Raw genomic sequence first — 12,773 nt, forward strand, 5'->3', positions numbered from 1 at the left:
AGGTGTGTTAGGTCTCCCTTAATTGTCATGGGAGCCACTTCAATCTCCATGGGTGCGTGTGCTGTGTCCCCAATAACAAAATACTCAATATCCAGTCCTACCATGTCCTGTGAATTGTCCTGCAAGTCCACTCCAATGACTGTCCAACGAGTGGACCTGAAATGAAAAGCTTCGGCAGTTACAGGTCTGGATTGGTTGTGAGGCTGCCAGACTTTGTTAGGCACGCGTTCCCCAAAATTATTTTTTTGCAGTCCCACACCCTGCTTCCCTTCCTCCCCCTTATGAATTAAAAGAGAGGCTTTTCTCATTCTAGAGCCCGCTACATTTATATCATTGTGCTGGGCAGGGCTGCGCTCTAGTTCCAGTTTTTTTGTTGGTTGGCTACTGCTTCCATTTGGTATTTCTTTTGGTGCTGTCTTTGAGGACAGCCTCTGGTGAAGTATCCTGGCCTTTTGCACTGGAAGCAGATGATACGCTGGAGCTGCTCCGATGACATCTGTGGCTTCTTCATTCCTGGTGTTGCTGCTGCTACAGTCCTTGGGTTTGTCAGTCCTGGCCTCCTGTCTTGTGCACCAAACAGCTCTGCTTTTTTGGTACACGCCTCTATCAGCTGTGCTATAGTGGGTGGAGGATCAATGGAGAGTCCCAGGATCACCCTGCAGCAGGCCCTGTTGGTATTCCTCTGAGCCATCTCCTTCATCAGCTCTGCCTGTTCCACTGGTCCTTCCACTTGCCTTTGTATTTGCACTCAAAGCTGGTCAACAAACTGCAAAAGGCTTTCTGATGTTTAACTGTTTAATATTAACATAGCTACCTTAGGTTTCAGCCGTTGGTAACTGGTTAAAAAATTCTTCTGCCATGCCACAGATCTTATCTAAAATGGATTTTGTTAGCACTTGAACCTGGTCCTCAGGTTTAGCCCACATCCCCTCACTGCATAGATGTTCAAAAGTGATTTCATTATCCTCTGCATCTTTTGCATCATGTGTGCTTTTCTTGAGCTTAACCAGAAGGCTTTTTAAGAACCTTTTCCATGAGTTTTCCCAAAGATTGAACTCAGGGGGTTAGGAGACCGGAAGAGGTCGCTGAGAAGCTGGAACTAACTCAAGAGATGTCAAAGTAATTCTCGCCATTAAGGATTTCACTATTTCTACCAAACTCTCTTTGGGCTTTACAAATTTCTTTTATATTTTGGTAAGAAAAGGGCTGGTAGTGTCTATTTATCCTTCTTTTACCAATATATATTACAGGAGCAGCTGAAAGCATATTCTCATCATCCCCAGGGTCCTATCCCCTGGGTTCCTCCACCGACCCCCACCCCTGCAGGTGCCGGGGGGCTCAGCCCTACCCCCATGGGAGCTGGGTGGGGATTCACCCCCTCTCCCACCCAGGGGCAGGGCGGGGGCTTCTCTCCACATTGTAGGATCAGGGGGAAGACCTGCTCCCCACCCTGTGGGAACAGGGGGTGGAGCCACTTACCCCACCCCGCCCACTCCCACATGGGAACAGGGAGTGGACATGCCTCCCCCACGGGAGCAAGGACCCACCCCCCACCCCATTGGTACGGGGGGGCAGTCCTACCCCCTCCTCCCCTCCCCTGTGGGAACAGGGGGAGGGGGCATGGGAACCTGGGACCAGAAAGGGGGCGAGGTCACTGGGGGAACCAGGATTGCAACACCTGAGGGTGGGGTCAGGGAGGAACATGGTGGAGGGGGGAGGAATGTCAGAGGGAAGGAAGAGATTATGGGCAGGGTAAGGGGGTTGTGGGTGGGAACAGGTGGGTGAAAGGTTTTATGGGAAGGAGAATGAGGGTAAGATGGGAATTCCACCAAGCAGCTGGCTGGCACATGGCCAGCACCATCTTGGACCCCACCCACATGGGGATGGGGGTGTCATCACTTTTAGAACTAACAGAACACTGTAACTGAGAAGTAACAACCAGGGTAAAGGGGTGTAGGGAAAGATCTCTGTTAGTCTGTGCACAACTACCAGAGACAAAGTGTTGAAAAGGAGCCAGGGAGCCAGGAGAGCAACTGCTGAGCCAGGTGTCCTGCATTTCTCAGGTTGCTCCATGTATCCCCTTCAGCTCAGGAGCAGAGGGCTTGGGAGAGGGGGTAGGGTAAACTGGGAAAACTGCTGTGACTGTCTCTTCACTTCCCTATTAACCAGCTATTCTGAATTAAAAGGAACAACTGGAGAAACTTTGAAGCAACTTTGTCTCCCTGTTCTACTTCAAGAGTTAACAAGTTTCTGATCCTGTCCCAGGAGAGACAGAATCCACATCTAGCAAGGTGAGCTGGAGAAAGTGCTTAGACAGCCAACAGACAAACTCCGTTTTAACGGAGTTCTATAAATCTTAACATTTGTACCATTTAAAATTTCCCAAACTTGGGAATTTAAACTCCTTTCGTGTACAGATAGCCCATTTCAATGTTAAAAGCTATCTGTACAACCCAGTTTACCTTCCTTCACTGCAAAAACAACACAACCAGCCCTGGGAGGCTTCTCTCAGTTCCTCTCTTCCTCTCCCTTCCCCCACCCCCAGGGTAAGAGACAAAACTGCCTGCCAGAGAAACCGTGGTTCCTTTAAACTCAGCTCACAGCCACTCCTGCCGAGCAGCTAAAAACATGTGGCCAGAGCTGCTGGGGAGCACTGCTACTCCCCCCTGCTGAGCCGAGCTGAGCTGCCAGAAAACCACGTGGCCCTGCCATGTGGCGCCGAGAAAATGTGCTCCGCTGAAAAAGGGCCCACACGCTGCACCTTCCACGTGGCTGTGCCACCCGCATGCCGCCAAAAAAGAAGCCCTGTGGCAGAGCTGAGCAGCTGCAGCTCCTGGGCCGCCTGTGTGGCGCCCGCTGAGCCACATGCTGTCCCGCATGGAGCCCACCCGTGTGCGTGCCCCACCGTGTTGTTGGGGAACCGCACGCTGAAAAAGGCTGGCAGCTGCTGCACTCCGTGGCTTTTTCAGTGTGCACCTGTGCGCTTCTCCCACCAAGCTGCGCGGCAAATACACTCACCCCTTCCTAGGTCCCCAGCTGGCTCAGGCTGTGTGTGAAGTCCTTTGTGTCCCGGGTGTCAACTATCCTGGGCTTAGGAGAGCTGCTGACCTCACCCTTGTAGGCCAAGCTCTGCGAAAAACAATCTGTAGCCCCAAGGTAGTTGGCAATCCAAAGCTTGTAAAATCCACACGAGGATTTGCAGCTGTCCATGAGAGCTCTGTTCTTGAGACAAGCCACCATGTTGGACGCCAACTGCTAAAATCCCTCCGCTCTCAGCCCTGGGAAATCACCCGACTAGCTGCAGTCCACCAGGGGTGGGAGGGGGTTCAGCAAGGACAAAGATGAAAGACAAGAAGGCTTTTTTTTTCCTGGTACAGTATCCCAGTTTAATACAGAACGGTTCCAGGGACGAAAGAGATAAAAGCACGGCTGGCATGGATTTTTGAATAGAGGGAAAGGGGGCAGGGGAAGGCAGGTTACAGCCAATGGGGAGAAATCGAAGGGGAAGGGTGAGCGGGAAGGAGCCAACACACCACAGATCCAGAGGGGGAGCAACAGGGAGAAACCATTTATCGTAACATAGTGCAATACAACAGTGTGTAAGGCCACAGCCTACACATTTTCATAGCTTATTCTTTAAGTTTCTCTAGTCCTCTGGATTCTGTGCTTGTGGTGGCATCAAAATGACTCTTTAGGTTGATACTCATGGGTTTGTAAGTAGACCCTAGAAATAATTTGGGAGGGAAACAAAAAGAAATACATAAAGCTGTTTTACCAGATAAGCTCTTTCAGAAGATAGGATGAATAGGATTGGAATTGGGGACAGTTCTTGAGTTTCTTAAAAGACAGCCATCTGCATAACAAAAATACAGAAAAATCTGAGTTTAAACTCTTCCATACTGAACAGCTTGACAGATCAACTTTGGAGAGACAAACTTCAGCTGTGTGTGAGACAATTGGGAAAAGACAAGAGACTTAGACAAATCATTTTGACATAGCAGTCCTTGCATAAGGAGAACACGAACCTAAGGCTCAGAATAAGTCTTTTACTGCTGAATCAAAGAGTATAAGGATTTTCACACTTGGTTTCTGGACAACACCAAAATGATCTTGGGTAATTAGAAACAGTAGCCTCACTTGTAGACTCAGCAATATATGAACTCTACAGCTACCTTTTTGTTCAAAGCATGGTTCCCAGAACTCAGAAGATGTGGCCCAGGGTCAAAACCCTTAACCCACCCTTACACAAGGGAGGAATTACAGTTTTTTGTTGAGGGAAGAATGTGTTCCACTTGCTTCTGAGGTAGCAACAAATGTGACTGTACTTAATCCAGAGGGAGAAATCTTCCTTTTAATTTTTTTCTGGAAACTTCTCCTATCAGCTTCAAATGCCAAGTCAAGTGGGGTCCAGTTACCTTCATCCAGAAACTGATCTGTTGGATGAAAATGGGCATGAAGAAAGGGGGTAAATACAGGTTCCCCTATTTTACAGGGAGAAGGGTGAATTATTCCCCCAGTTTTAGTGAAAATATAAAGAAAGGAAAGTTGTATCCTTTGGCAGTATTAATCCCTAACAAATGTGCCACTGTAAGAACTTTGGGAGGTATTTATTCTACAGAGACAATCTGTTGTTAGCAAATTGGGCACTTTGCTCACCATAACCCATTGTTACTGCAGATTTTGCAAGTAGATTGTCACCCATTTACTGAGTCGTTTTGTGCAATCTCTAAATCATTGCAGGCCATCTATTTGAAAAGTGTTAGTGGAGGAAGCATAATGTGCTTTCATGGTAATGTAAAATGCATTAGAAATGAATTGCATGATGCTTACCTCTCAAATTACAGAAAAGACAATGACACCCATATATGTGAATGCAAATTATATATAAAAATATCACAGATGAATCCCTGAACTGTAACACTTGTTCATTTCTATAAATAACACATCAGGATTTATTTTGACATACCACTAAGATAAGTGGTAGAACTGACAATAATAATGTATAATTTATATCCTCCATATTACCTTAACATCACTGCGCTTACATTATTGCATAAATTAATTTAATGTTTCTGACATGCAGCAGATTATTCAAGCATTTGTTCTTTTGTCTCCTACTGGTTTCTGTTGCTGTTTTCCAAATTACAGAATATTATTATACTCTAATGTTTATTTTATGGTACATACAATTCATAAAGTCACTTTAAAGTTCTGAAAGCTTTTATTTAGCAGTCAGATAAACGTGTTGTTATATGATGTGGAAAGAGCATTAAAGCGTTTGTATATTAAATAACTTTATGCTTGTGATGCAAATTGACAATAGCTGAGAAGTGCAAAGCTCAGGAGAAATTGAATCTGCAGCCTGTACTTTAAAGGTACTAGGGGAATATATGGTTGTTACTGTGGGTGTCTCGTGTGAGAATCTCTCACAAGTGCTTGTTGAAAGTCCTAGATTTATCAAAAAAATTGTTGATATTTGTTGGTCTGAACTACAGGTCTGTCCCTACCTGTACCATGTGATACGCTGTATGTAATCAAGTGTACATTTTCATGTGGCAAAAAAACATAAAATGATGTGCCTATTGCATTCCACTAGTGAACTTCAGGTTAGAATTCAACTTCTCATTTTACCATCAAAAAGGCAGGATATCCACCCTGGACATGCGGTATCTTTTCTTTAAGTTAGAAATAAATATCTAAGAATTGATAAATCAGTGCCTTAATTTCTTTGCACTTAATAGAAATGAAAACTTCCCTGAAAAAAACAAAAAGAAGAAAAAAACAGCCAACAGAACAAACCAAATCACGCGACAGTAGCATAGACTTAATTTTCTCAAACAGTTTTGACAACGCACAATTGAAAGCATTTAAAACACTGAATAACTGTTACTTCATAGCAGTTGTGCTTCCAAATCTTCTTCACTAAATCTGGAGAAAAGAAAGTGTGATAAAGCCACGCTGTTCCCAGCCCAGGCCAGTAGCCTGGAGAACTCTGAGTGGAGGATTCCCAAGCTGAACCCCTGTGACTCTCTCAGTGCCCTTTTCCTGGGGCTAAAGGAAACACAGCATCACATTTTGCTGTAAGACCTCCAGGGTGTTGAGGGCAGGATACACATAGCACACAATGTTTTTCCTGGTAGATTTTTTTCGACAGCTTCCCTTGGGTTTTAAGTCTTCATAGGTACATAATCACTGCTTGTTAGTATTAAAAATAGAAATTAAAAAAAAAAAAAAGGAGATTATTGGAAAAATAAAACAGGGGAACTGGCTTTGTTCTAACTCTGTTTTGCATGTACTCTGAAAAAAAAAGGGAGAAGAAAATAGATTTACATTTTAAAGGCCATATTTACCTGTGCAGCCTGGTAGTCTTATGTGCTTGCTGTAAAATCTAAAAGTGCTGTAAGTCTTATTGATAACCAACTAGCTATTGGGGTGTTTATCAAATTAGCTAATAAGTTCCAAAATGAACAGAATTTTTTCAATGCCTACACTAAATAGAAATTAATTTAGTGCATTGCAGTCTTGTTTCTTGCGCTTGTTTACTGCTTTTGTTTGGATATTAAATAACTGTGGGCTTCTCTGAAAAGACACTGCAGAAAGGCAAAGCTAAGGTCAAGATTATGTGTCAGCAATTTGAAAGAGGCAGATGTAATATATGAATATTGTAATAAACAAAAATCAAACAATACAATTACTGGAAAGACCCACTAAAGAGTTGGACATAAGAAATTCCGTTGCAGCAACCAATTCATAGGCACCTGATCTTCAAGGTAGAATCCATAACCCTAAATTATACCTCTGGGTAAAGACTAAGGAAAGTCAATTTTCTCAAAAAGCCAGTCTTCAAAATAACTGTCATCTGTGCAGGGAGCTGCTAAAGCCATGGAAGGGTGTTTGTTCACATTCTGCAGCTATTCCTGTGTAAGGTCCTGGGAGATGGGTAGAGGCTTCCATCCACAGGCATCCCCACTGCAGAGTGGTGCCTCCAGCTGCGTTTTCACCCTTACTGAGGGGCTAGCTCTCCTTGCTGGTTCATATCCAGACGATGTATAAGCACATTGCTCATCTCCTGAGAGGTTATCCTAGTCATGGTGATAAAAATTGCATGGTCAGGGCAAACATTATTCCGTCATCTCTGTACCTCTGTGCCAAAAAGGGTGCAAGGTGCTTGGCATCAGAACTGAAGTCTTTATGTTCTAGTGGGAGATTTCTGAGGTTTAATTTGATCTCTTCAGGAACAATTTTGTAAATTACCTACAATGACATATCTGGGATAGGAGGAAAAGAAATAATTTTCTGAATTGCCAGTTATTAACTAATTGATATATTTCAAATCTCACTCAAGACTTTTTATCTGTGCAACTTGTTGCATTTGTTTTTTTGAGGACATCAGCAAACAAGGCATTAGTTTGCTGTGCTGAGGGACTTTAACAAAGCAACCTTTTGAGCATGTTTGCAGAGCAGCTTAAATGCTGCCGAGTATGGGAGCCTCTTTGGAGATGCTGGCTATGCCACTCTCAGTGGTGGCTGGCACAGAGTGCCCTGCTGGAATTTAATTGCTGCCTGTGTATTTGTGTATGAAACCAAACCCAAAAGTAGGCGTCCCCAAAGGGTGCTTGGAGTTATAATTTCACGCTGCTCTGATAATCAAAAGTTCAAGTTAAATGACAGATTCAAACAGGTCAGTTTAAATCACAAGAAAGAACACAACAGTCTTTTAAAAGGTAGTGTATTTTGTAGTTCTTTAAATTGGCAAAATATAGAAGCATTAAAAACAATATTTCCAAGGAAAATATTAAATATTTTAACAGTGTCATTGTTTTTTTGCTGCCAAGTGTTTGAGATGCTGAAATTTCTTTTTAAGACAGCTTCCCATTTTCACTAGAGTCTGCTCTTAGCAGTGGTAGAAAACAGAATATTCCCACTTTTTTTGACTTATTTTGGTGTAATATAATCCCTTAATTTACAGCTGGTCTTTCCCCTTCCCTTACAGCAGGAATAGTACCATGGTGGTTTTTTTTTTAACTGAAGGTTAAGGACAGAGGAGTTATTGAAAAATCAAAATACTGTTCTGCACACTCTGATGTAGAGCAATTTCTTCAGACTTTTAGTGATGAAAAGGCATGGGGGGAATTATATTCTGTATCATCCAACTACAAAAGTTGCACTCTGACTGGAGCAGAATACTGTCATAAATGTGCAGTGGGAGCAGTCCTGCCTGATATCTGATGCAGGAGCCAAAATTGTTTCCCACAGAAAAAAGAGAGATCCCAGTTTGAAAGAGGACTACAAGCTGGAAGCAATAATGCTAGAGAAAGACAGAAAAGCTGAGTAAGTCATGTAGGTGATAGTAGATCAACACTTCCAGCAGCATATCAGAAATGCCATGCTGCAGAAGTCCTTTAGGATGAGAGACAGGCAGCTGTGCAAAGACCATAACTAGGTGGTGGAACTGCAGCTGATAGCAATTACTATCACAGGCATCAGCTGAAATCAGCCCTGAGCTCAGAAACACAAAGGTTTAATGGAGAGTTAAGGGGGAGAAGGTGATGTGCTTGTGGTTGCTAGAGTGGGAGGAGATAAAAGGATAACTTAACTTCTAAATCAGTTAGTGGCCTGTGTTACCCCTAGAGCAAGGAGTTAGGACAAGAAAGGAGGGGAAAAAAAGGAGTGAACTTCATGACCCTGGAAGCAGCATTGCAGGAGCCAGCTAATTCTTTTGTCTGGATCGTTGTTTCCTTGTTAGACAGCCATGGTTGCAATATCAGTCCAAGGTGCTGATAAACCAGTGTTCTGCTGAGACTGAGAGTGTGCCCATGCTTGGAAGTCAGTGATGGTAGCCCTGTAAATGTCTCTAACACCAGTGATCCTGAGTCTGGATGCAGCTGTACTGGCAAAACTAACTCCCAAGAGAGAAATTATCTATGCTGGCGAAAGTTCAATTTTGCCGGTAAAGCCACATCTATGTTAGGGCCTTTTGCCAGCACAGCTGTGCTGGTTGCAAATCCCATGTCATCATACCCCTGACTTTATGCTAGCAAGTTTAGAGTAAGATTTCCCTGTGAAACAAAATAATAGGGAGATTTGCTTGTATTGATTCAAAGCTGGTTGTTTTAATATAGAAAGTAAAGCAAAATCTTCATAATGGTATAGTTTATTCATTCTCTCTTTAGAGCTTTTCTCACTTGCATTTTTTAAATGTTGGGGTTTTTGTGCGTGTTGAGCATTTTAATACCAAATCATCAAAAATGCAATCTGGTAACCTGAACCACATTACAGCTTCAATGCAGCTCTGCCTCATTCTGTGCTAAACCACAGTTCTTTGATAAAAAAACACGATAAAGAGCTACATTGTACAGAACACAGTACAGCCAGCTGCAAATATTTCAGGGCTATCCAGTAGTAAATAGCATAAAGTACAGAATGTGTGGAGGCTAATGCTCTCATTCATTCCTGGATATATATATATTTAAAGTAAAAATCAAATGAAGAAAACCATGTAAAATCTGCTTACCATCAGCTGAAACCATGATAAAAACTGAGTTTTTATCACTTATCTACAAAATGAGAACTCAGTGCAAATATTGATGTATTTTCAGAGCTCTATACTAGATTCAAGAGTGAATTAAAGCTCTAGATTCTGTCTCCTCCATGCTGCAAAAAACTGGTGTTGGGCCTTGCTTTTTGTAAGTCATACTGATTTTACCACAGTGACTGAGAAAGAAGGGTCACAGAAACATAGAATGGAGCTGAGGTGGAAGGGACCTATCAGGATGTTTGAGCCCAACTTGTGGCCCTGCACAGGATTCCCCAAAAAATCATACCCCATGCTTTTGAGAGCATTGTTCACTTGTAGTGTCACTGTAATGTGTTTTATAAAAATAAATCTTCAGAAAATGTGTGTGCAGGAAGGAACTAGAAAATGTAGGCTGTCTCCTAGAGGCCTCTGTAATAAGTGAGGTAGATGTACAGGACCTGTCTGCCCAGACCGCTTCTTGGTGGATCTGGTGCAAATTCTGTTTCCAAATGGGAAAAAAAAAACAACCAATGAACTAGCTTTGAAAGTGCACAGACATGCACAAGTACACCGAGAACAGGCCGTTTGTGAGCTCTAATATTGCTGAGCTACACTGATACAAAGAACAACATGAACGCTAAAAGCAAATAATTTCAGGAGTACAAGAACTCTTGTGGACTGGTTTGTTGATTTGCAGTGGAACTGCGTGCAATGTTTAATAGTGAAATATGATATTTTCCCGTGGTTTGGAAGGATTGCCTGTTTTTACCCTAGGGTTATCATCCTTTTTTTTTTTTTTCAACAGGAGAAAATTATTTTGGTCTCCTGAGTGTAAACTTTCCTAGGGACCAGAAAGTGTGCAACCCAGCCTGGAACTTTTCCTTCTATTGACAGCCTGTTTTCACTCAACATGTCTTTGATACTAGTTCTGCTTGCAAATGTGCTGATGTGGGAAGCTTTGGTGAAAAATAGATAAACAAATGTGATTGCATCAGCCTTGTTTTCTGGGGAAGCCAGGATTAAAAATATGTTTGCATATCTCTATATACAAAGAAGACTGCTTTGGGTGACCCCTTTTTAAAAAATAAAAATAAATAAATAAATAAAGATTGCTCAGTAGGTAGAATTTCCTTTTCCAAAATGCTACCTGAATCTAATGCGGCAGTTGTAGGAAAAATCTCTCTTGCCAGGAATATCCTGAAGTAGTGCCAGAGGCTTTCTGGCTTTGAGACATGTTGGGAGTTATTCATAACTCAGTGTGGGTACCTACTAATACTGGAATGTACAAAGTGATTTTTCGAAACCCACACAGAATCTTCAGAAGATGGTCATATTTGATGTAGGCTTTTTCATGCTATAGAGAGTGTGCGTAAGAAATCACAGCATGCATAAATAGTTCCAAGACTTGAAATTCCAGCCTTTTCCGAAGAAGACAGTTCCCACAATGGATTTTGGTTTTTTTGGTTTTGGGTTTTTTTCTTTTTTCTCTCTCTTCTTTTTTATTTTTGGTCACAATGTGGCCAGAAGATGAGTAGGAAGTACAATATTGTATTTTTGACATTGTGAAAATCACACTTGTGTTGCTCTAGATCTGAGTGAACATCTGTGATGTTCAATTATGGTGGTAGCACCAAAGCATTAAATAGATCTTTCTTCACAGTCACAGCTTGTTAAGAAGCATAAACTCAGTTTTGTTTAACTGGTTTCTGGTTTGTTTCCCTAGTGCTGATAACAAAGTCTAGGCCTAAGACCAACTCTTCTGAGAAACAGCACTTCTGAAATTCCATTACAGTTGTTAGCAACTGTGGTTGTTCCATGGAATTTTAATGACTTTTTTTCTGTAAAAATAGGGAGCTTTGTGAGCAGATGCAAATGTAGAAATTAACCTGTTTGAAATTTCTTTTTGTTCTTCATTTGTCATATTGATTCTTAGGCCAACAGAGGGAACAAACTTAAAGGAAAATACCAAGAAATAGTGTGAATGGAATACCAAAAATTTATTCAGCATATTCAGAAATACTACAAGAGACTTGACTTGGCTCTGTGTGACAAATGGTGGAGCAGAATACATAGGTGTCACACTCTATATGTCATATATATAGAGGGTCGTGATACCTGATTTTGATCAGGAAAGGATTTCCCATATTGGCTGAGCACAGGTAATGAGCCCATCTGCAGTGGGGATGCCTGTGGATGGAAGCCTCTACCCATCTCCCAGGACCTTACACAGGAATAGCTGCAGAATGTGAACAAACACCCTTCCATGGCTTTAGCAGCTCCCTGCACAGATGACAGTTATTTTGAAGACTGGCTTTTTGAGAAAATTGACTTTCCTTAGTCTTTACCCAGAGGTATAATTTAGGGTTATGGATTCTACCTTGAAGATCAGGTGCCTATGAATTGGTTGCTGCAACGGAATTTCTTATGTCCAAGTCTTTAGTGGGTCTTTCCATGATTGCATTTTATTTTTGTTTATTACAATATTCTTATATTTTATACTTACATTTTATTTTTACTACAGTGCTGTTATATTTTCACTACTGGTTACTGAAAAAGAGTGGCAGCTGTGAAGGATGAAGGTCTCTCATGTGCCATGGGCGTGGTATAAAGGCTGCAGAGCAAAGATGAGAGAGTGTGCTGTCAAATATTCCTGCCATGGAGTTTTGGACTACTAGTTAGAGAAACATCTATTTTTTTAAGAATTAAAATCTGCCTGCTTTTGTTCGTTTTCTCTAAAAATATTCAAGTAGTGAAATGGGTTCTGAGAAGCTGTACTTTTGAGTTCATTTTGATTCTGATTTCCTGAAGATGATTGTAACCCAACACTTCTCCTAAGTCTTAGGACAACAGATCCCTGAATGCATTTCTTTCTGTGGTGATAAAATAATTTCTTAAAAAAAACCTGAGTTTTTAGGGGAACTTTAAGTCACAGAATGTTTCCACCCTCTGATAACATTAAATAAATTAAAAATTCATCTGCTTTTCTCACCACAGAAATATATCCCATATGTTTGTTGTGCTTATTGTCAGTAGAGAGAGAAGTCAAACAGCTCTTCCTTCCTGTACTGTTTTGTCTCAATGTGCAGGAGATATGTCAAGCAAGTCTGTGGTCTTGCATTCCAGAAATGAGGAAGTTGTCTACTCTGTGACCAGGGAAAGGGCTCCTTGCTTGTTTTTTTCTTCTGCTTGTAGAAGGTCCATTGAAACAACTTCTGTGTTAGAAAATAAACAGTATTTTGGCAGTCTTTTCAGATTA

This window comes from Parus major, chromosome Z, assembly GCF_001522545.3.
Source record: "Parus major isolate Abel chromosome Z, Parus_major1.1, whole genome shotgun sequence".
Classification (NCBI taxonomy): domain Eukaryota; kingdom Metazoa; phylum Chordata; class Aves; order Passeriformes; family Paridae; genus Parus; species Parus major.